The 21,777-nt window shown below is 39.1% G+C and overlaps 1 protein-coding gene across 1 annotated transcript in view; it reads right to left on the bottom strand.

The window, feature by feature from the left end:
• Positions 1-21,777, bottom strand: part of CADPS2 (calcium dependent secretion activator 2) — a 323,439-nt gene that overhangs the window by 228,793 nt on the left and 72,869 nt on the right. The window lies entirely within an intron of this gene.

The raw sequence follows: 21,777 nt of genomic DNA, 5'->3' as shown, positions 1-21,777 counted from the left end.
CACTGTCCAGACTGTTTTACAAAGCATCTCAAGGCAAGTAATGCAAATGCTTTCCAGAAGTTTCTAAACTGGTTAAACAGAAAACTTTGAATACTTTTGGGAGAAAAAGGATAGAACACCACCATCAATTTTAATTGCAAGCTGATGCAATAGATAATACTTGCTTTGTGATGACAACCTATTTGGTGTTATAGAAATTGCCTCCTTGCCCCTCCCCCCCCCCCCCCCGGCAATCTGTAATTTAAATATTTCTGTTTTAAGAGGAAGACATGAGTAACGAAGTAGGAGTGCAACGGCAGGCAGGGACAATGCATCATGAAAATTGGAGTGCTTGGGGAATTGTTTGCTTTGTTTTTACACTTAAAATGCATTATTATTTGTCTGGACATTTCCCTTACAGCAATACCATCTCATCACTCATTATAATGCATTTCTATTCTGGAAAGTGATACAGAGGCTATAGAGAGCTGTTAGACACCAAGCCATTGGCATGTAGGATTTAGCTGTTTACTGTAGTCTTATAAATACCTTTATTCCAATACGAATTTCTTAAAAAGTCAGCTGTTATCATAAATACATTCCCTTCTCACCCCCATTATAAAGTGTAATCTTTGTGTGTCAGAAAACAACAATACATTTTCCTCGATTAATTTTTCACAAGGGTGATCAGTTTATGGTGTTGGTAGAAAAGTTATAATACACATAAAAGCTTCAAAATGCATTCTGAATCTTAAATCCTTCTTTAGATTTAATAATCACCCAGCTGGCTACACTTCAGACAGCAACGCTTCAATGGGAAGATTAATGAACATTTGGTCTGCAGTTTAATCCCTCTAGATTTTAGCATGCAAAGTGCAAACTTTTATAAATTAGAATATTTTTATGCATTCCAATTATATGTCAAGGTCCAAATAGCTTTAATGGTAACTTTGAGGCTTCTTAGTCATAGTTTGCTCTCTCTTTAGAGTACTTAAGTTTTTGAAAACAGTAATTCACTCCACTACAGTATTCTCCAGACCATTTTAAAGATTGCTTTTCAATATATCATCTCAAGTCAGAATCACCTTCAATTTTTTTTTTTATTTATTTTATACCGTCATCAGTTTTTTGTCTTGCTAGCAATATATTCTATGGCAAGGATTTAACTGAGCAAACAATTTAAGACACAAGAGTGAACAGTAACTTCCCTGCAGACTTCTCTACAGCCACGCTGGCCAGTTACTGCCTTTACCTTCTATAGAAGCAATTGGCACCTGCCAAGCTCCCACAGCCCCTGCCCTCTGTGGTGCCCTCGTTGTTCATAAAGTCCAAAGGAATTGTACAGTTGAGGTAAGGAAATCTACACCCAGGCTGGGACAACAGGGAAGATACTGCCCATGTGGCTTTGATCTCCTCCTTCAGCATTTCCACATTGATGCCTTTCCTTTTCTGTGCTTCTGAAGGGAGGTGCTGGTAATAGCAGAACAACATATGAAACTTTCTTTGCATTTAATGGGGCTGCCTGAAATTATGACAGAGTAGAGAAACCTCTTTCTTAGAGATAACTTTGCTTGTTTACCAAGGGACAAAACCTAGTTATCAAACCAGTGTATTTCAAGATCCTGCAGTTTTGCTGGACAATTACACACAGAAGCAGGGGGGAAAAAAAAGTATCTTCATAGAATTCTTACAATTGAGCCCCCCTTGCACTGAAAACCCCAAAGCCCAACACCTTTTTGCTTCACAGTTCCCAGCAATGAGTACGGGGTAGAGAACTGAGGGTGGAAAAAGAAAGGAAAACCACCACCACCACCATGATGTTGAAAAGATTTCCTTTTGCAGTTTGCTCCTCGTTTGGTTTCAAATTTGCAGTAACAAGACTTCATCTCTTTCTCTGTTCTGCAATTACGGACACTGGTTTCAATAAACTAGAAAGATACATGAAGGTATACTTATATTTTAGGTTTTTCTTTTAAATGCCAGTAGTAACTATACAGATACTCCAAAATATTTTCAAGCTAAGCCAGTCAAGCGCTTTGGCAAGAAATGCAAATAGTATACAAGTCAAATGTAATAAACAAACAAACATTACCCTCCTGCTGTAAAAACAGTGCTACTTACGACAAGATAAGGCTCAAAGTTATTTGGTTATTGTGACTAGCCTATTAGTCAACATCCTAATGCATTTTTAATGTGCAGAGAGAACAGCGTGCATCTCTTGTCACCTCTAAATCCTAAACACTGCAAATCCAAAGTCTGATCACGAATTCTTCTCATTTTAGTTTTTGTATTGTTATTCCACTCAATTTCTACTCAGAATTCCACTAATACATAAGATTTTCCACTTTTATTACAGCTTCTTCGAGACTATTCTGAAAACATATTTCCCACTTACCTAAAAAGCTGACTTGCACTAATCTAGGTAGTTTTCATAAAAAAAGATAACTAAATCCTGCATCAGGCTTTTTTGAAACATTTGCACTTTTCATCTGCCAACTTCTGGAACACATTACTCATACTCAGAGCCTTCTGACATCTTGTAACACAGACTTTCTAATTTGATGGTCTGAAAAGCCCAGAATAATCTCTCAAGTTTCTTAATTTTAATTTTAATTATAAGTTTTATGACAACCAAAACCACCTCATATCATGGTCACTTCTACAAACGATTATCTCTTCCAAGACACTTAGATTACAGATGATTTTACTGTGTGTTCTGCATATATAAATCACTATTTAAATAATGAAAAAAATCAAGTTAGTAAAAAAGCAGTAAGCCACGTGTTTAGAATTTGTATTGATGGTATTGTTGAAGGATTAATGCTTCCACTCAGTGAAACAATTCAGATTATCTCACTGTTACGCTAAGAACTGAGCCCATACATCATGAGACAGGCAAAAGGCTAGTGAATTTGAAAAGGTAAGAGAAAAAGTTTAAGAGAAGTAACAAGACTCTAACAGGAGGCAGCCCATTAGAAGGTAAGCCTAATACTGGCTGTCGTCACAAAGTCAGTCCATAGTTGCCCAATATGAGAAAAAAAGTGAAGAACTCTCTACTGCCAAGTCAAGGAGGAAAGAGTTTTTACAAGAACGTTAGATATAAACTACAAAGCCCAGAATGTTGGAATAATGCTGCATAGCAGCACTGCCACGTCCCAGAGCACATGTTAATTGAGCAGCCACAACTAGGAACATGCACGCATCTACAACAATGCATGCAAGCTACAGCAAACACAAGAAAGCTGCCTCAGCATTACCTGGAGCTGCCCTCATTCTCCTCGCTCAGCGCATCCAATTGGTTTTGGCCGGTACTTCTTCACACACTGACAGGGCCAAGTTCAACATCTTTAACTTCCAAGATAATACATAGTTTGGCAGGCTGCATTTGGAATCTGTCTGCATTAAATAATACCAAAAAACCTGGAGCTTCCAGGCACAGAGCAAGGTGCAGCATCACTCTTGTAATCAGGAAGCAATTAAAGCTACAATGTCGTCAAGTAAAAGACTGGCAGTGAAACGATTATACACACAGCTTATAAACACATAGCCAAAAGGGAGGAGAACCTCACTGTCACTCTTGGCCTTTGATCTTTTGAGATGCAAAGAACAACTGACACCAAAATAAAACTACCTCCAGCTGAGCAGCCACTGCTAGGTTTGAACAAACCCTAAATTAAAACTTCAGCAAAGGCAGTTATGTCTTAATGTCACAACACAAACAGATTTATATTGAAGTTTGACCAGATCTTGGCTTTAATGTCAATAAAGACTCATGATAGCATTCCAGAAATTCTTCCCTGTACTTAATTAAAAGATATTACTTTTATAGCAGCCACCTTCACCTATGCCATTTGAGATAAGACTCTAACAACTTGGTTCTGAGTTCAGTTTAAATTGAGTACATCAGAAAATACCAAAGCTTCCAAGTTCTACAGCTATGTTTTAAAAAAAAAATTTTGAAACTGTAATCTAGAAGAAGGAAACTTTGAATATCAAGAACTCAGATCCATTGGCTAATCCAGATAAAACAGTCCTTGAACTCAAAACTCTCCTGTCCAGCAGCCCTTCAAGGCAGACCCCTTTCCCCACAGTTTTGTTTCATAGTCTAGAAACTTTCAACAGCTTCCTGGTCCTCAGGAAAGCCAATTTCCTCTTTATTGCCTGTTAGGCTGGATATGCTCCCTACTGGAAGATCCCTAGAAGATCTTCCATCCAGGAAGACGAAGTTCCCCTCATCAGAGGTCTCCCCTGACCCAATGCTCAGCAGCCACCGATATGCAGCCAGGTCCCTTTCTCTTGCCTGCCCAGGCACACTCAGAAGTAACCACAAAGTGGAACAAAGGCGTTAACCAGACATTAACCAGATATGTTTATCTGTTAACCAGATACATCCTCCACACCACTGTTTTCTTCACCAAAATCACTGTTGATGAACAGTGCCCGTTTCTGAACATTCTGCCCATCAAGTTATCTGGTAAGCAAGTCACAATGGGAGAAAAAAGGCAGTTTGGTTGTTACGTTGTCAAATACTGGAAGGTTCCAGTCCAGAAGTAGCTTAAGAATCCTAATTTGCTAGAATTTTCCAGCTATTACGCTCATATTCAGTATGCTTAATTTAGTATTTTTGTTTGTTTTTTTTTAAATTTGAGTAAACATGTGGCTGGGCTTCCATTTTGCAGCATTATTCAGAGAAGGAACAACTGAAGGATTGGCAAAAGCTTCAAAATAATCCATTATACTGAACAGACTTTAGTCTAAATACTATGTAAGCAATATGAATTTCTGATTCCAACATAGCTGTAGAGAACAAATCAATGTCATCAATCTAAACCCCAATGGAACTGAGTTATTGACTTTCTCATCTTTTTGGATGACATCTTCTGGTATTTCAATTAGGATCAGAGGACAGTAATTAAGTTTTTCTCATTTTATCAAGCTGGTAACTCTGGGAACATTGCAGAAAAAAAAGTTCTATCTTCTAATCTTGCGAACAGGAATAGGAAAGAAATATACTACAGATGTGTACCCCAAGCACAGAGAGGTGGCTTTCTCTCCTCCCCTGACCTTTCCTTTTTTTATTCCTGCAGGTGTTTAAGTGGGTGCACTTTACCTTGTGTCTTCATATAAGAATTATGAGCTACACACTACACAGAGCATACGCTATTAAAGCACAGAACAGAATTGTGATTAACTGTATCTAAAAGCAAAAAAGTGTGTGCGTGTGTGTGGTGTTACCTTTCATTAAAAAAAGAAAATTGCTATCTCTGGTTGGAATTTTAAGATCTCTGCTACAGAATGTTGGAAAAAGGTGCAAAGGCATTGGAATTGTCCAATTATCTTCCAAAATACCATTAAACTAAGAGTTCTTCCAGTGATCAAGTTTTAATTCTTGTATGTGTGTACATTAACACTGTCTCTGTCATCAAAATAATGATGTGTAACATGACCAGTAATAGCCTTATTCAATATTCTCTGCAAATTAATAAAATGCTAGGAACAAGAAGTAGTTCTGAGCAGAAATGTTTTAGGCGACCTGAGACTGGCAGCCACCAAAAGGCAGGCAATTCTCGCTGCTCAAATCCCTCACCAAGTATTCAGTGGCTGTCCTTCAGCTGACTCAAATCTGCTGATGATCTTGTTTACATGACTCAGTCATATAAATCAAGGAACAGATCCAGCTGAAAATTAACAAAGAAACAGTTAATATTTGAAACAACCTGCTCCATCTTTATGCTCATGAGTTACGTTTTCAGATAAATCTGGCTCACAGCATGGCTATACAGTAGGGACAGCCTCCCACAGGTAGTTTTCACTAAGGTTGCCTTAAATGAATTCTCAAATTGCTATGTTTGAAAACACTTACATACACATAACAAAACCCTAATTTCACTTTGTACATTTATTTAAATCATTAATTATTTAAGTAATTGTGGCAACAGACATGAGAAGCCACACATGCCCTCTATACTAATGAGCTGTGTAAACTCAAGGACAGACCTTAGAAGGACCCTGGTGCTCTGATGGTGGGGATTTACCATGCAGTGGAAAGCCCTGACCTAGGTGCCTCCATATCGGTGTATCAGGAGGCATGGCATAACATTACACAGTACACAGATGTCTAAACACAGAGAAAAGGGATCATATCTAAAAATCTTATTCCTCTTCAGAGCTTGCGTCAAGCATCAAGCTGGAGGACCTAACTTACCTCACAGTCCTGAACATTGTCCTGGCAAGAAGTGGTCAAATAATTTATCTCAGATGCAGATGACAAGCTCCTTTATCTGCAATGTGAGTTAATGGGGGTTTGGAGAATGAAAACAACATCATCTATTTCCTAGCAGAATTAATCCTCCGTCAATGAGGAGCAGACCGACTGTCCTCAGTCGAGGAACCTTCTCCATCTTCCTACTACAGCAGAGACACAGGCAGTTGGCTCTCTAGATTAGTGATATTACAACATCCATGTGGGAGGAAGCAGTCTGTATTCTTATTCCTCCTCCAAGGCATGTTAATGTGTTTTAACCAGTGATCAATTAATCTAAAATACATAAACAAAAGCATGAACAAATCACTGGAGAGAAACCTTACAGAAGATTAAATGCCAACAGAGTAGAAAGAAATTATAAAAACACTGGAGGAGTTATTGCTATGATAGTTTTAAGTCAGAAACTGCTTGCAAGCTTGATGTGATCTTGTTTTCATCATTAGAAAACAAGTATCTGACCTTCTGAGCAAGGAATCTCACCCAGTTACCATGTGTAAAGTCTGATAACTCAGGGGAAACCTAGCTGGTATTTAACGAATATATCGAAGGAGGTAGCTATTCCCATCTTAAAGGCTCCAAGCAACCGGCTCTTATGGAAGTCTACCTAAAGAGCTAAAGAGTTAATTACTGTAATATTTTTTTTCTTGTGTTAACAAGAAAAATAGCTAAAAGCTGTGTGTCTTTTTACTAGACTAAAGCTGTTTTAATAGTAGTTATAGGTAGTAATTACAGAAGATTCGGAGGAACACCTTTGGCATTTTAATTTACATCACTTTTTATTTTTTCTTTTATGAACTACACAAAGTGCTAAATCAAAAGCAGAGAACATGCATCTCTGCCTTGGTAACTATGGCCGTTCCTTTTTTTTTTTAAAAAACTTTCAATGAATATTTCTCTTATCAATCTTTTATGCTTCATATATTCTCATTGATACTGATTGTTACCAGTTCCAGCTGTTTTACACTCATTTTGACTTTAATTGCAGCCTTTCCTTCCTCCTGGATATGCTCGCTTTCACTGACCATATTTGCCATCGTGGTTTGTCAGCAATCAACTTTTATTAAACAGCTCCTAATTTCCCAGATCCATTTTTCCCCTCCCAAACACTGAGTCTTACACGTTTCTTAAGCTTCAGGAAGGTAGTGATTCTGCTGCACTTCAGAAACTGCAGTAGTTGCATTTACTCCAGCAGCCTTGCTGAAGAGCCCTTATAATCTGCAAACTGTTTTATATAAAAAAATAACATACATACACATAAATATACAGATATGATGTCCTTTCCTATGGCTCTTTTAGTTTTGCTATACCCTTTTCTGGAGATGGAACAAATGTAGCAGTAGACAGCAATTAAAGTCATATAGAATAATTATGATTTTGTTATTTTTCTTGAGTAGTCTCCCCTCTGTAGAGTTATCACCTGCTCTCTACAGATCATCGTTTGGTGCCTGCCATCTGAAAATATGCTGCACCATCCTGAAGATGTCTCTCCCCTTCGACTGACTAGCATTTGCACAACTACACACTTGGATTTTATGCCTGGATTTACTGGACACTATTTTCAGCTTTTAATTTACATGCTCTGCTTAACTGACATTTCTTTAGATTGCTCTTCACTATTTAGTAACTGATTTTTACAGCTGCTTTTCCTATTTTTTCTAAGATACGATGTTACGACATCATCTACAATGTATTATCCCAAAGTGATTGCTTTCTCCTACAGTTTACTTTTAAAAATCTGGTACAATCTTTTTCTAATTTTAGGTTCCAGCAACCTAGTCCTTTTCTGGCTTAGGTGATGCCCATCTTTTTCATACAGCATTCTGACTGCCAAAACTTTTGCTAGTTCTTAACAAACCTCCTCCTCCTTGCAACATTTTCCTCAAGAACATACTGAAATGCTCCCAGCACAAGGCACAGGGCCAGCTAAACAGGCAGGACAAGTTTCAGAATGCTGCTATGGAAATTCTACTCTCTAAATCCTATTTTTACATGACCCAAAAGATTTCCTTCACTTTAGAAGTCTATCCTATATGAAAAAGCATTGCAAGAAGCCTTAAAAGAGCTGATGGTATTTTACAACCAGCTATATGAAATCTCCAGCCAAAGCCATCTAAATATAATTTTTCCATGATGATTTCTGTTTCAAGGAGGGGAAAAGTTATGAAACAAGTTTCTCCCACTCTCAAACTTAAATCAGTGGCCTGCATGAAATGCCTTCTTTTCGATGTGTGAAGCTAATTTTTCTGCATTTCTTATCTTTAAAACTGTTGCTTCCATTATCGCTCTCTCAAAAAATTATGCATAGCCACAAGACACATGATGAGAGCTATTTTTTAACATAATTATTACCTTTTTTGGTTTTGGGGTGCTTCAGGTAGGTTTGTTATGAGTGGGGATGTTTGCTTTTTATATCTTTTCCTTGAAGCCTGATACATCCTTTCATTCCTTACCCTTGGTTAATTAACCTGTTTGTTAATCACCATGACACAGCAGACAGTGCCCTGACCAGAGTTTCTTTTCCAGAAGTGTGCCTCAGAATGTTATTAGCAGACCGAGGGGCCCTGCAGAGCTGTACCAGGTGCCTTGTGCAGGGCAGAGGTCTTGGACCAGCTACAAAACTCACAGCCCGTCCAGCAGCATCCCTCGGGATCAGCACTCTGCTGTCAGGGCCTCAAGCAGGTGAACAGCGCAGCCATCCAACACGGCACAGAGATCCAGGAGAGGGACGACAGGAGCACTCAGGGCTGGAAGCCAGAACAAGCAACAAGGTATTTTTGTTGCCCTGGTTGCGGTTAGAGCAGTTGAGCTGCACGCTGCAGAAGCACAGCCACTGTTTGGAATGAATAGCAACATCAACAAACGCAGCTGAAAGTTATTCCTGAGGGCTTCTGACAGACCACTCCATCTACCTGTCTGAAGGGTAATTTTTTCATGTGGCTGAAATTTCCCTGTTACCCAAATGCTGTAGCAATACTTTTCCTCTGCCACACAGTTTATTTTCCCGCACCTAACTTTCAGTTTCCAAATGAGCTGTCGATTAGTTATGCAAATGTGAAGCAACAAACATTCAGCCCTGCTTATGGCAACCTCTTACTTCTTGCCATTTAAGTTCAGAGCCTGTTACAGAGTATGCATTAGATTATCAAACCCATCCCTCACAGAAGGGAAGGCAGCACCAGAAGCTTCTGTGTAAAACACTGACTTTATTCTAGAACTGCAAGTAACTGCACATAAAATTGCCACAGAGTTCTGGACCATTAATCCTCTTTTGACTGAACTGATGACCATTGGAAAACCTAATTTTAAATCCTGCTTTTTAAAACACCGTGTCCAGTTATTATTCAGGAACTCAAAAAATTTTAAGCTGACATTCACGTAAGGGAGAAGGCAGGTTTCTGGGCCTTGCACAGAACGTGTTGAAACTTGGCACAGATCTGACAAGTCGAGGGGGATTTCTAGTTTAAACAGCCCTGTCAACCCAGATGAGAGCACCAGAACCTTAGCATTTCTCCAAAATGTACCCTGATATGCTGCTGTAGTCCAGAATAAACAAATCTCTGTAGTCTATAGGGTGATGAGTCCCTCGCTGGAGCTCTACTAATTAGCTAAATGTGTGTTGAATTTCAAATTTAAACAGCCTCCCTTGTAGGTGTTCTTCATGACTGCATTCTATTTCACTTTGGGGCATCTGCCCGACCCATGATCCAGCTGACAGGTAACAGCTGGATCACTGGATCACACAGCGAAGTGTTAATTACCTCAAGTGCTCCAAGACCATTTTTATAGAAACCATCTCACAAAGTGTCATTGTGGCTTTTTCAGTCCTCCATTTTAAAGCTTCTATATATTCCAGACCCACTTTACCTTCTTTCAGCGTAATGCTTACTCATTTACTCAACAAAGAAAGAAAAACAAAATAAAACCCAAAACCCCACAGCAATTCAGGTATTTTGCACTTGCTGCAAATCTCTGAAGTGCAATGGGCTTCCCTCTCCAATTGATTTCAACCAGAATAACAACTTTCAGGTCAAGGAATTGCACATTTTAGAAATAATTTTAAAGGCTAATAAATAAATGTTTTAAAGAACCAACAAAGACTGAACTAAATACTTTCATTAGTTCAAATATTCTCAAAATAAAAAATATTCTATTGTTGCATTGGTATCCAAACAGAAGAATACTGGACACTGAAGTCCTAACATTTCCCCAAACAAAGCAATGGCATTTGAACATGCAGCAGGTGGGTGAGCCCTTTCTGCTACCTGCTCTATGCAGATAACAAGGTGATAAAAAAAGAAGCAATGCTGTTTTAATGTGAGTATCAAGAGCCATGCTTTTGGTGCTGAAGATAAAAAAATAAATACCATCTCGCAGGCTGTCATCAGGCTGGCTATAACATTATTTTGACAGGAAAAGTAGACGTCTTCTCTCGTATCACCAACTCCTTTGTCATAGTCTGTTGTGTGGAAAGGGGAAGCTATCTTTACTGAAAGCTGTAAACATGTCCACACTGCTGTTTAACCATAACCTTCTCTGACAGTTTAACAGCATCAACTTAACATTCATTAACATCTATTCTAAATTAGGCTAACAGACAAATCAAGACCGTCTGCAAAAATCAAATTTGCATACTGTTTTATAAGCAATGCTTTCTATATTGTTAGCCTCAGCACATTTTAAGAGCTTTCATTAAAAAAGTTGGGTTTTTTCCCCCCTTTAAACTAATAGTAATAAGAAAGGTTTCTCATTACTGCTTACACTGAACACAACCTCCAGTCTATGCAAGCTCCTTTTTTTGCAGATTCCCCTGCCACCACTGTCATAATTACTTTTTCAAAGGATCAGGTCTGGGCTCATACACAAAGACAGCGCTCACTATTTCTAAAAGAAATCTCTCATTCCTTGACACGTGAAGTTACCCCAGTCCCTGTAGCACATGTTATTTACCCACACATTTTTCCAGACCTTCATCAGCACTTACTCAACTTCTGAACAATTGAATATGAACATGTTTTGGAAGCAGTGTTTGCCTCCTGTCTCACTTGAGGAAAGACAGATATATCTGCCCTTTCAGTGGAGAAGACTAGCTTTAAAGAAAGAATTATTGTGAAGCATACAGCCCTTGTGAGCCTTCATATTTTAACAGTCAGGAGAAATAACTATGCACATTCAGATCAAGAGCTATAAAATAATGAAAACAATGCTGAGCCTGAAGACACCTATGGCGATCAGTCTGATTGTGAAGTGATATACACGATTCATTCTTCTCAGACTCAGTAGTAGAATGAAAATCTGCATTTCACAACCACGAAGAGTTAAAACATCTTTCCCTCAACTGCTTGGAAATTTCTCTGTGACTCCTACTCAAAGGGGCCTTATCTTTTTTCCATAGGCTGTCTTAAAATAATTATGACAACTCTCACATAGAAGTTTTTTCTCTCTTGCTGCCATCTTTCGGTTACAGAAGTCTGACCTCTGCATCATCGGCCTGTCTTGTAACGCTGGCAGACATTTCAGTCTCCTCTTTGCAGACCTACAGAATGCAGTTAGATAGCAGCTGCACGCATGTTGGGTCATGATGATCAGGCTGGCAATGTTGGAAGGGTAGCAGCCCACTTGCAACTCTCAGACCCATCTCTGGTGATATTGCCAAGGAAACAAAGGCTACATACTCGTTCCAGGTTCATCCTCAAAATGTAGGAGAGTTATCCTTGCTTAATGCCAGAAACAGGGCATCCTTCCAGGAGAGAGCAGTACTTTTCAAGTAGACCCCGGGGTGACACCTCAACTCCTGTTTCAGAGGTATCCACAAAAAGGACTTCAGCATCTAAACATATCTGGGCCAATGGTTGCTACCACAAGTCTGGTGTGTGTAAAGCTCACTCCTCTAACTGTGACAAACTCCCTAATCACGTAAGGGTCATGACTCACCTTGGACTTCTCCTATTCATCTTCTCTCCAGGGCCTGCCATTGGTGTGGTCCTGGCTCTGTCCTTCCTTTCAGTCTTAGCTTTTAATTTCAACACCGGTGTTGAGCTATACTACACCCGGAGTAGTATAATGGTGGTGTCAGGAGCTCTTCTGCAGTTGGAAGAGTCTTTCAGATTCAGGTGGGAACTGGTTCCCAACAGTGGTACTGCACTGAAGGGACAGCTGAGGGGAAAGGGATTCACAGCAGATTTTGGTATTCATTCAGATAATACATGTACATTATAAGCCTTCCTGTACCTTACCTGAGGCTTCACATGCCAACAGAGCGTGTTAGCAAATGACAAAGGTGTAGTCTTAGCCATGCAGCTCTGTACATTCAAAAATACTGGAGACAAAAAGATTTGATGGTATAGCTGTCATATGAAGGGTAAAAAAAGAAGAAAAAAAAAAAAAGCATCATACTGCCAACTGAGCTGCAGAGTAAGCTGAACATGACTAATACAAAGAAGGTATAGAGCTGCTGGTATAATTAACACTGTATGTTACACCCAGAGTACAAAAGGAGTGTTTTTCTGTTAAGGTACAGAAACTTGTCTCAAGCTCATCTTTAATTTCAATGTTATGTTCATGGAAATGTAAACACAAAAATAGGAAAGCAGTCCATCTTTTTCAACCTTTCTCTGAAGTGAAGGGAAAATGCAGTTAAAAGTGATTCACATGCTCAAAAAAAACCCCAAGTAGGGAAGAAGGACACTACTTTTTCCTTCTTCATCAATTCACTGGCAGCAGAGATCAACTTTCTGAAGCAGGTACTCACTGCTAGCTGGATTAAAAAAGTGGTAAATCTCTTTCATGCTGAAAGATGAAAGCGTTAGCTTACTTCCCAGTGAGCCTTTATGGATGTGTTCAGTAGTCTAAGAGGGAAACTGCTAAAAGCATCACAGCAAGCTGCACAGCCACGGTGGAGCTGCGGGTTCCCAGCACACTTTGAGACACACGCTCACTCTTATTCCCCTCCGAGTACCTTGCCAGGAGCAAGGCAAAGAAGACCCATCAACTCAAAGCATGTAGAAAACCAGAGGGAGCTAAATAGAAAGCACCGCTTTTTTTTTTTTTTTTTTTTCCCCGTGTTTAATTTTCTCAATTGTAATTGCTGCATGTCTGAAGCACAGTCAGAAGGCTGAGTTGGAATAAGGGAACAGGGATCATTATACAGTTAATTACCAATGACTGCAGCAAGCCTCAGATCAGAACCTGTTTTTCAAAAGAGCTTTCTTCTCCAGCTAAACAAATTACATGAGTTACTGGGGTCCCAAGGACCAGCCTACTTTGTCTTTTCAAAATTGAATATTTGCATAGTCGTTAGGACAGGATGACACTGTCCAGAAGAATTTTAAGATCACTTCTGTAAGTCTATCATTCCCTCTCAACATAAGCAGAGAAGGAATGGATGGACAGCAAGTGAAACCACCTCCATGACAGTAAGGACAAGCAAATTACTTGATTCTGGAGCTAAAACTACAGGGATTCTAGAACTTCACCTATATTCCTCCTTCTTATACCCAAACCCAAACTTTTTAGAAACCTGAGAAACAAGAAAAGGAAACATTTTAGCAGTTGATGGCAATTTTCCAGACATAAAAGATTGCCTGCACAGTGTATGAACACAGTAACAAGCTCCTCCTGTTGCTGAATGAAAAAACTGAAGAAATGGTTAATTGCCTTATGCTGTTACCAGTGGCAGAAAAGTGGTCAAGTGGAGGATGTCCCTCACGACTGTAACTGAGGACCACGCTCATGGAAATTATCACGTGGGCCTCCCCTGCCCCAGTATTTTTCATCAGACATCTCCTTTGAACTGGTAGTATTTGAGAAAGGATACTGAATTCCTTGGCATTTGACCTGACACAATATTGCTGCTTGAATCTTAAGAAGTTTGGGAAATCCGTAATTGTTCACTGCCTTTTTTTAAAATCCAGATTTGTAAAAGATTTGGCTGTGTTTTTTTCACAGTTTTGTTGAGCTACCAAAAGTTCAAAAGCCAAGTAAAAAGGTAATTTGCTTTCCATTAGAAAAGGTTAGACTTCAAATTACAAAATTGCTTCTTAATGGTGAAAATGAAGGATATTTTCTAATTTGCAGACTTACCTCAAATAACAAACTGCTGCACTACTGCCCTGGAGGAAGGCGCAGAGAGATGACATGAGAGAGTAAAGCCAAAGGGGTTTGTCATGGGCATTTCAATACTACTGATCACATTGCATGTGCCACAGCTCATTATGACAGTGCAAGAAAAACAGTACAGAACTAGACAGATTTGCTTTGCTTTGTTTCATTTTGCTTCCATCTAATTTAACTACTTATAGAGGAAATACTCTTGAAAGCATTAAAAACTGAATTACATTCAGAGACAACCAATAAAACAGACAAGAGACAGTACTAGGATACTGACTCTCGTAATTTGTTCACAGACTTCTACCACAGCATTTTGGACTGTCTGGACATAAACAAATGAAGGAGAGAAACTAAAAGACCAAATAAACAAGCTGGAATGCCATATATAAACTGATTAAGGTATACTTTTATTGTTAATGTTCAAAGGAAGATTACAGAAGACTCACAAGCAAATTGACTCAAACCAAGAGATAAGTATGTATTCATGGCTAGTTTTACGCTGGTCATGAAGAAAGGTCTGAGAACGTTGGATTTCATTGAAAATAAAATCTGATCTCTGATCAAAGCACTTCTTACTCTTAAGACTCGGAAGGCTCTGCTGCAGTAGCATCTGCATATGATAAGCAGAATAGCACATTATTCATTGTGCATATTTATCACAGTGAAACTGCAGCGATACAAACACGTACAAATAAAGGATGCCTGCTGCTCCCAAAGGAAAATCTTTCCTAGTTTTAGGAAAGGTACACCAAAAACAGAAAACTTAAATGTAACAAAACCATCATAGTCTCACCCCCAGGAGATTATTTATTTTCTCATGCTGGGCTGCGAACCAGCACGCTGACGTTCCCAACTCAGGGAAAATGCTGAAAGGCATGCAATGCTCACAAGTTCTAAGGACCCGGTTGCAGCTTCCTAGCTGGGAAGCACTGGCCTAGAAGCATGCCACAGTGAGCATCTCTTAACATTTATTTTGCCACCACTGCTGAGAAGATCAAGAAACAGAAAGATGTCCAGAGCAACTGTATGCACATTAGAACCATAAGTCTATAAATACAGATGCAGAACTGCATCTTTTGACTATTTCACTTAAGATGAAAAAGAATGAGACAACAGCACCATCTTGAATCCTCTTGCCAGTCACTGGCAAGCGTGCAAGCAGGCATGCTGTGTGGGACTTGGCTCTGAACACTGAAATATACCTCCATGACAACGTGCTGGCAAGCAGACAGACAGAAGCTAGTTCTGCACTAGCTAACTGAGGTGCCACAAACAGGGTAGCTCTGTGTACAGCTGCCCTAGACACCTGACCAAAACACCTGCAGACATAGCCCTAAGGTCCGTGGTATTTCCTACCCTGTTAGAGTCACTTGTGCATCCTCCTTCCTTTACATCAGCCTTACGATTCATACCCCTGCTGATCACTCGCTTCTGTAAGGCCTGTCACATAGCTGGGTGAGAGGAGTTTTAAAGGAGTAAACCAGAGCAGTACAAAGCATCAGAACTGCACCAGGATTTGGGGCTGCATCTGGAACCCTAATTTCAAAATAAGAAAAGCAAAAGTTCCAAAAAGGGACCCATAATAAGTGCCCAATATCAAATTATTTACTACAGGTTAATATGTAATTTGCTTAGCATTTTTGTTTTGTTGAAGTGGCACAAAAAAGACCCACTTATACAAAGGATAATAAAATAAAATAAGAAATTGTACAATTTACATTTAACAAACAGCAAGCTAAGCAATCAGCTTAAGTTAATAAGAAAAACTGAACTAGAAATGAGGGGAAATGGTTTGACGGCAAGGCCAAGTGGAAAGAACAGTTTCCTTAATGAGGTAGTTACTGTTCACTAGCAGTGCTCAAAGCAGTCATTTACTAACTGGAACAGACTGGGTAATCTTATTTCTCTTGGTATGCTCCGTTTAAGATAATGTTGTTTCTTGTTGAGAATCTTGGGTGGATAGCAACTTTATGCCTGGATTTAACTTTGAAGAAACCTCTTTCTTGCTCTGTGAGGAGTAAAACCTTTTTAAGGCAACATGAAATAGAAAAAGCCAGCTCTATGGCACTATAAAGTTTACTTCAGAAAACAAAAGCTTGAGAAGAATCTTGTTTCCCAGGTTTGGCTTTTCAGCAATACCCTATGGTGGGAAGCGTAGTTCAATCAAAACCTGAAAACAATCATGAAGAAAATATTTGCATCATCATTGTTCTGCCTTCAAAACTCTCTGGACATAAGAATTTGTTGTCATCTTTTCAAATCAGGAACAGAACAGAAATGAAATGGGGTTGAGAGAGATCAGTGAGAATTTAAAACCTCACTTACGGACTTCTGCATTTCAGCCATGCATTTGCTGACCTTTTTTATCCCTTACTGCAATGTTCTTTCTAGCTTGGTTTACTCAGAGATCATCAATTCACCATTAAGAACAAAACGCCACTTTTCTAAGACATCACTTTAAAGTTTAAAGGATTTTGACAAGTCACACATCTCTAAGGATTTGACAGGTAAAGCATTTTATCACAAAGCAAAACAGTAACAGAGGTTCAATCAAAATATGCAACAAAAATTATTTTCCCCACCATCTAGAAATCTAAGAACAAGTGAAATAATATCCAGAGTAAATATGAGTCCTAGAAATTACATCTAATGGTACATGGAAAATAGGAGGTACTCTTCATCATTATTTATTTGCTTGGCGGGTTGGGTTTGGGTTTTTTGGTTGCTTGGTTTGTTTGTTTTTAAGATTAAAAAATCCTTTAGCTACTAGTGTCTTGCAGTTCAGTGGAATAATTAATTAGAAAATTACACAGCTTTCTATAGTGGATCACTAATCAAAACTTCCAAGTCTAAAGAAATTACACGATAAAATTCCAGCCACCTACAGAGTCGGGACAGACACACCCTGGTTGCAGTAACATTGGCTCAGAGTCCATAGGCATCTTGTGGAAATTTTCACTTGTCTTGTATTCAGATACTTTGAGTGTATTATTGATGTGAAACTGCACGGCTCCCTCTGGTCGTGGAGAAAGACAGCAGGTCAGAGATTGGGCCAAGTATCTGTTTGACTAAGGAAAGGAGAAGTGTCCTGTTGCTCCCCAGTACTTTGGGGAGTCCCTGACATACTTCTGAATGGAACACACAGACATCAAAATATAAAGGCACAGAAGAAAATTCACTGGCATTAACAACTCCTTTAATGAAATATTTTGCAGTGTAACTCTTTTAATGAAAAATTTTGCAGTACTATTTCCACTTACAAAGGGCCTTAAGGTCAGCTCTGTGTTGAGACCTGGAAAAGGCAGCAGAAAGGATAAATTAAAAAGATCAAGAGTTGTCATCCTTTCATCATCTAGTGAAATAAAAATACTTCCAAATTAAAAAAAATGAGAGTAAAATTTTAATATCTCCTGCAAGATTTCTGCTGCACTGATACTAAACTCCTATTTCTTACTAGTATCAGGCTAGCTGAAACCTCCCCCACTGTCTTCAGTTGCCCAGAAAACAGCATAAACAAAAATGTGTATAGTCCGTGTCTCAGTGCAGCATACTGGTAACTGCAAAAGCAAGGTCCAGATAAATTTTGTTTTCCTTTGAGACCAAGTAGAGAAAAATAATTAAGCAATGCAGACCAAATCCACTTTATTCTAACAATTTGAGCCATTCCTGGTTTTTTATTTGGTTTGTTCAGATTAACAGACATTCAGAATTTACCTAATAAACAAGTAAATAATGTCTTGTAATGTTTACTACAGTAGAGACATACCTCACTACCCAACACTAATTACTGCTGCAGTGTAGTGCCAGATCTACATGGCATCCTTATTTGCCTAGAACAACAGTGGTCACTAAATGAACAAAAAGGATACCATTACTGTGATTTTTTTTCCCCCCATGTAAATTCAGTAAGCTCTTTCTCCCTCTCTTCCTATCAGCACGCACCACTTGCAAAGCTAAGGATTGGTACAATTAATGCAATAAACTCCATCTGTCAACTACTACCTCCTTTAGCAGTTTGAAATACAGGTCTGCTGTAATTACATCTGTAACGTTAACATGGGAACTGTATGACATCCTCAGTCAAATTAACAATGATCATCCACAAATATCAGTGTCCAAAGAGACTGGCTAGAGAGTTTCAACAGCTAGCAATTACATTCTGTGCAAATGGACAGCAAAATGCTCTGCTTCTCTGACACCATACAGGTGGAAGTGAAAATGGGATTTCCCATATTCAAAAATGCAAAGAATATAGTTACATGTAGCTATTTGTAAAGCAAAAGACTGGAGGATTTCAGCACTGATAGGGTTCCCGTGCAAGAGCAATACAACACCACTCTCAAGAGAAAGCTGCGTGTCCTAAAGCCTCCAATTCAACTCCATCAGGTCTCTCCTTAGAATGTAAGAGGTCTAACCATGTAAAGCATGTTTTAATTTGTTTTATCTTCCCTTCCCCTCACTTCCTTGAGAAAAAGACTGCTAACACTGAGATAATCTCCATCACATGCCAAATTTTGGTGGCTGTTCCAAAACGCTGAAGGCATTAGAGCTTCTTCAATGAAATGGATGACCTAAAAAACTTTGTTAGTCATCCTTCTTGGAGGTGGCCTAAAAACATTTTAGTGAAGATCTTTTCCAAGAACTGGCCTAAACCAGACCTCTAAAGTAACAGCCCCTGTGCAAACATTACCTGACCTTAAGTTTGCCAACATTTCAAAGCAACTGGAAGAAAACTAACTGCGGAAGTGCTGGTAAGTACGACTATAAATGTATTTGCTGTCGAAAGGCTCCTCATAAGGCAAAACTCAAAATTATCCTGAAGTTAATGTAAGCAAACATCCTGTGGAAATAGCTTCTCCAAATGTGACTGCATCAACAATAAACCCCAAGCTGGCCTAGTATTCAGGTTTTTGAAGAAAATCTGAACAGAGCAAAAAGCCCATATCCTTAACTAAATATGTATGCCAATTATGACTTTTGAGAAAAATGAAAGCAGAAACTAGTGAATTTATGTCCTGATACCCAGTTAGCTTCTACAGTTATTACCCTAATGTATTTAAATAAATGATTAATCCACTGATTCCATTATTTTGCCTTGATTATATCACAACAGAACATTCCAACATTTAATTATTTTGTGTGTACTATGTTTTGATTCTAACGAATGCTTTTTAGCTCCTTTAAGTGTCACCTTCATCGCTGAAATATCAGGATCAACTATGCCTTTTGTTGCCTTGAATAAAAACTGTGTACCTAAAATAGTTGATATTATAAAAATCAAGCTGCAAAAGCAACCAAAATACCAGTTAGTCCAGAAAGCCAGTTCCTTTCTGCAATCTCACCAGTGAGATCCTTTTGTCCCTCACTTCCAGGCACAACACCTTCAGACCAAGTTTTCAACAATTATGGGCAGAAATAGCATCACTGCTTCACTCCTCTCTTTACGGAAATACATCAACTTTTTTTCAGACTAACCCAACATCTGAATGTCTTCACATGAAAAGCTCCAATAAACACAGTTCATCCTTTTCTAAGGACACATGCAAGAAATAATCAATGTTTTTGTCACACTAGTGTATTTTCCCACTATGGGCCAAACGACTGCTCTGCATGAAGGGGGAAGGAAAACTTTTACAGGCATCCTGCAAATGCTCAACACAGATTTGATCAAAACAGTGATATTATCACAGGTAAATAAACTGGCAGATGTCCACGGGATTATTTTATACATGATTTTCCCCCATTCTTAGTCTCTGTAGAACTCTGAAACTCCTTAACAGCCCAATATCAACACTGAATATACCCAAGACATAGTTTGCCTTGCACCATGACCACATCAACCAGCTGCCAAACCCCACATGAGGAACCCTTTTGCATGCCACACAGCACAGGGAAGGAAGGTGTCCCCAGCCTCAAGAGCAGAGGGAAGGCACACCGGCAAGCGAAGACTGACCAGAGCAGCCCAGTCAGGTTTAGGAGAGGTGTGCCTGCAGACACCGGGTGCATGTCTAACCAGCAACCTGCAGCCAGGATTCATGCCCTGCTCCTCCCTTGCCAACATGTTACACCCAAGGGCTTGTGCTGGTAGTTCAGGATTTGGTACCAAAGGAAGAAGGTATTTGTAGGACACTTGCTCTACTTACTGCAGAAGCTGAAAGGTACCACCTACCCCCACTGTGGAAAGTGAAAGGGAAGGGTTTCTATTACCATTTCAAAAGCTATAAAGGGCAGTTTGGGTTGGATATAAGGAAGACATTGTTGAGATAAAGGTGGTGAGTCACTGGCACAGGGTGCCCAGAGGAGTTGTGGCTGCCCCATCCCTGGCAGTGTTCAAGGCCAGGCTGGATGGGGCTTGGAGCAACCTGGTCTGGTGGGAGGTGTCCCTGCCCATGGCTGGGGGTTGGAACTAGGTGATCTTTAAGGTCCCTTCCAACCTAAGCCATTCTACGACATGGGCCTCTGCTCACTCTTATTACTGATTTTGTTTGTTTTCTACTTTTAGTTCACCTTTTTATTTTAAACCCTCCCCCTAGCCAGGCAGTGCTGATCCATTAGCTAGGTTTGTACAGAATCTCCTGCCTCATCAATTTTTGCTATTGGCCATACCTCAGCTCTTTCCTATTGCTTGACTGTGGCAGGAAACAATTGAACTTGCCAAGGACTACAACACCTGAATTTAAATGTAAATTAAAGTAGATATGATCTCTGAATCACAAACTGGTACAGTAAAACTAAGCCTGATTTTAAATTCTGAAAACCCCTCATAGTGCTAACTGCTACAGATCCTGCATTTAACGTTCAGATTTAAGCAGCACGCAATAATTATGGTTTAGAACCACGTATTTAAAATGAAGCAGCAAGAAAACCAGGAAAAACATCAGTACATAAATTTTCTTGCAGCTTCACAATGCTTTAAACATTTGAGTTGAAAACCTGAGAACCTGCAATCATTACAATATTGAAAAAGTTTTCACAGTATTTCAAACATTCATTACAGTTCTTTGCACCCATTTTACTTGTATCTAACACTGTAAATTAAAGACTAAAGAATTAGTACTGTGAGTTTAGCCCAAGATATATACAACCCTATAGAAGGTATGTATATTAAAGGTGGCAAAGGAACCTCTTGGGGCTCTGCACAAGAGCATTTTCCAACCTCCTTGAAAAAGCATGCAAGAGTTGATGAATGAAAGATTATCTATTTTTCTCATAACTCATTAAAAAACTGGGATGAAATATGCAGAGAAAGACGATTTCAGAAGTCACTTTCTCAATTTTACACTTAGCAGTGTGTCCAATATAATTACTCATAATAAATTGCTGTATGATTGAATTTTTCTCTTTATCCAAAAAGCATCACCAACATCTGATGTTCTACCGATTAGAACCCGGCTCAATGTCTGTAATGGAATTTTCCACAGAAAAAA

This window comes from Falco rusticolus, chromosome 5, assembly GCF_015220075.1.
Source record: "Falco rusticolus isolate bFalRus1 chromosome 5, bFalRus1.pri, whole genome shotgun sequence".
NCBI lineage: Eukaryota > Metazoa > Chordata > Aves > Falconiformes > Falconidae > Falco > Falco rusticolus.
The sequence above is the reverse complement of the archived record's forward strand: the minus strand, read 5'-3'. Positions and strand labels throughout refer to the sequence as shown.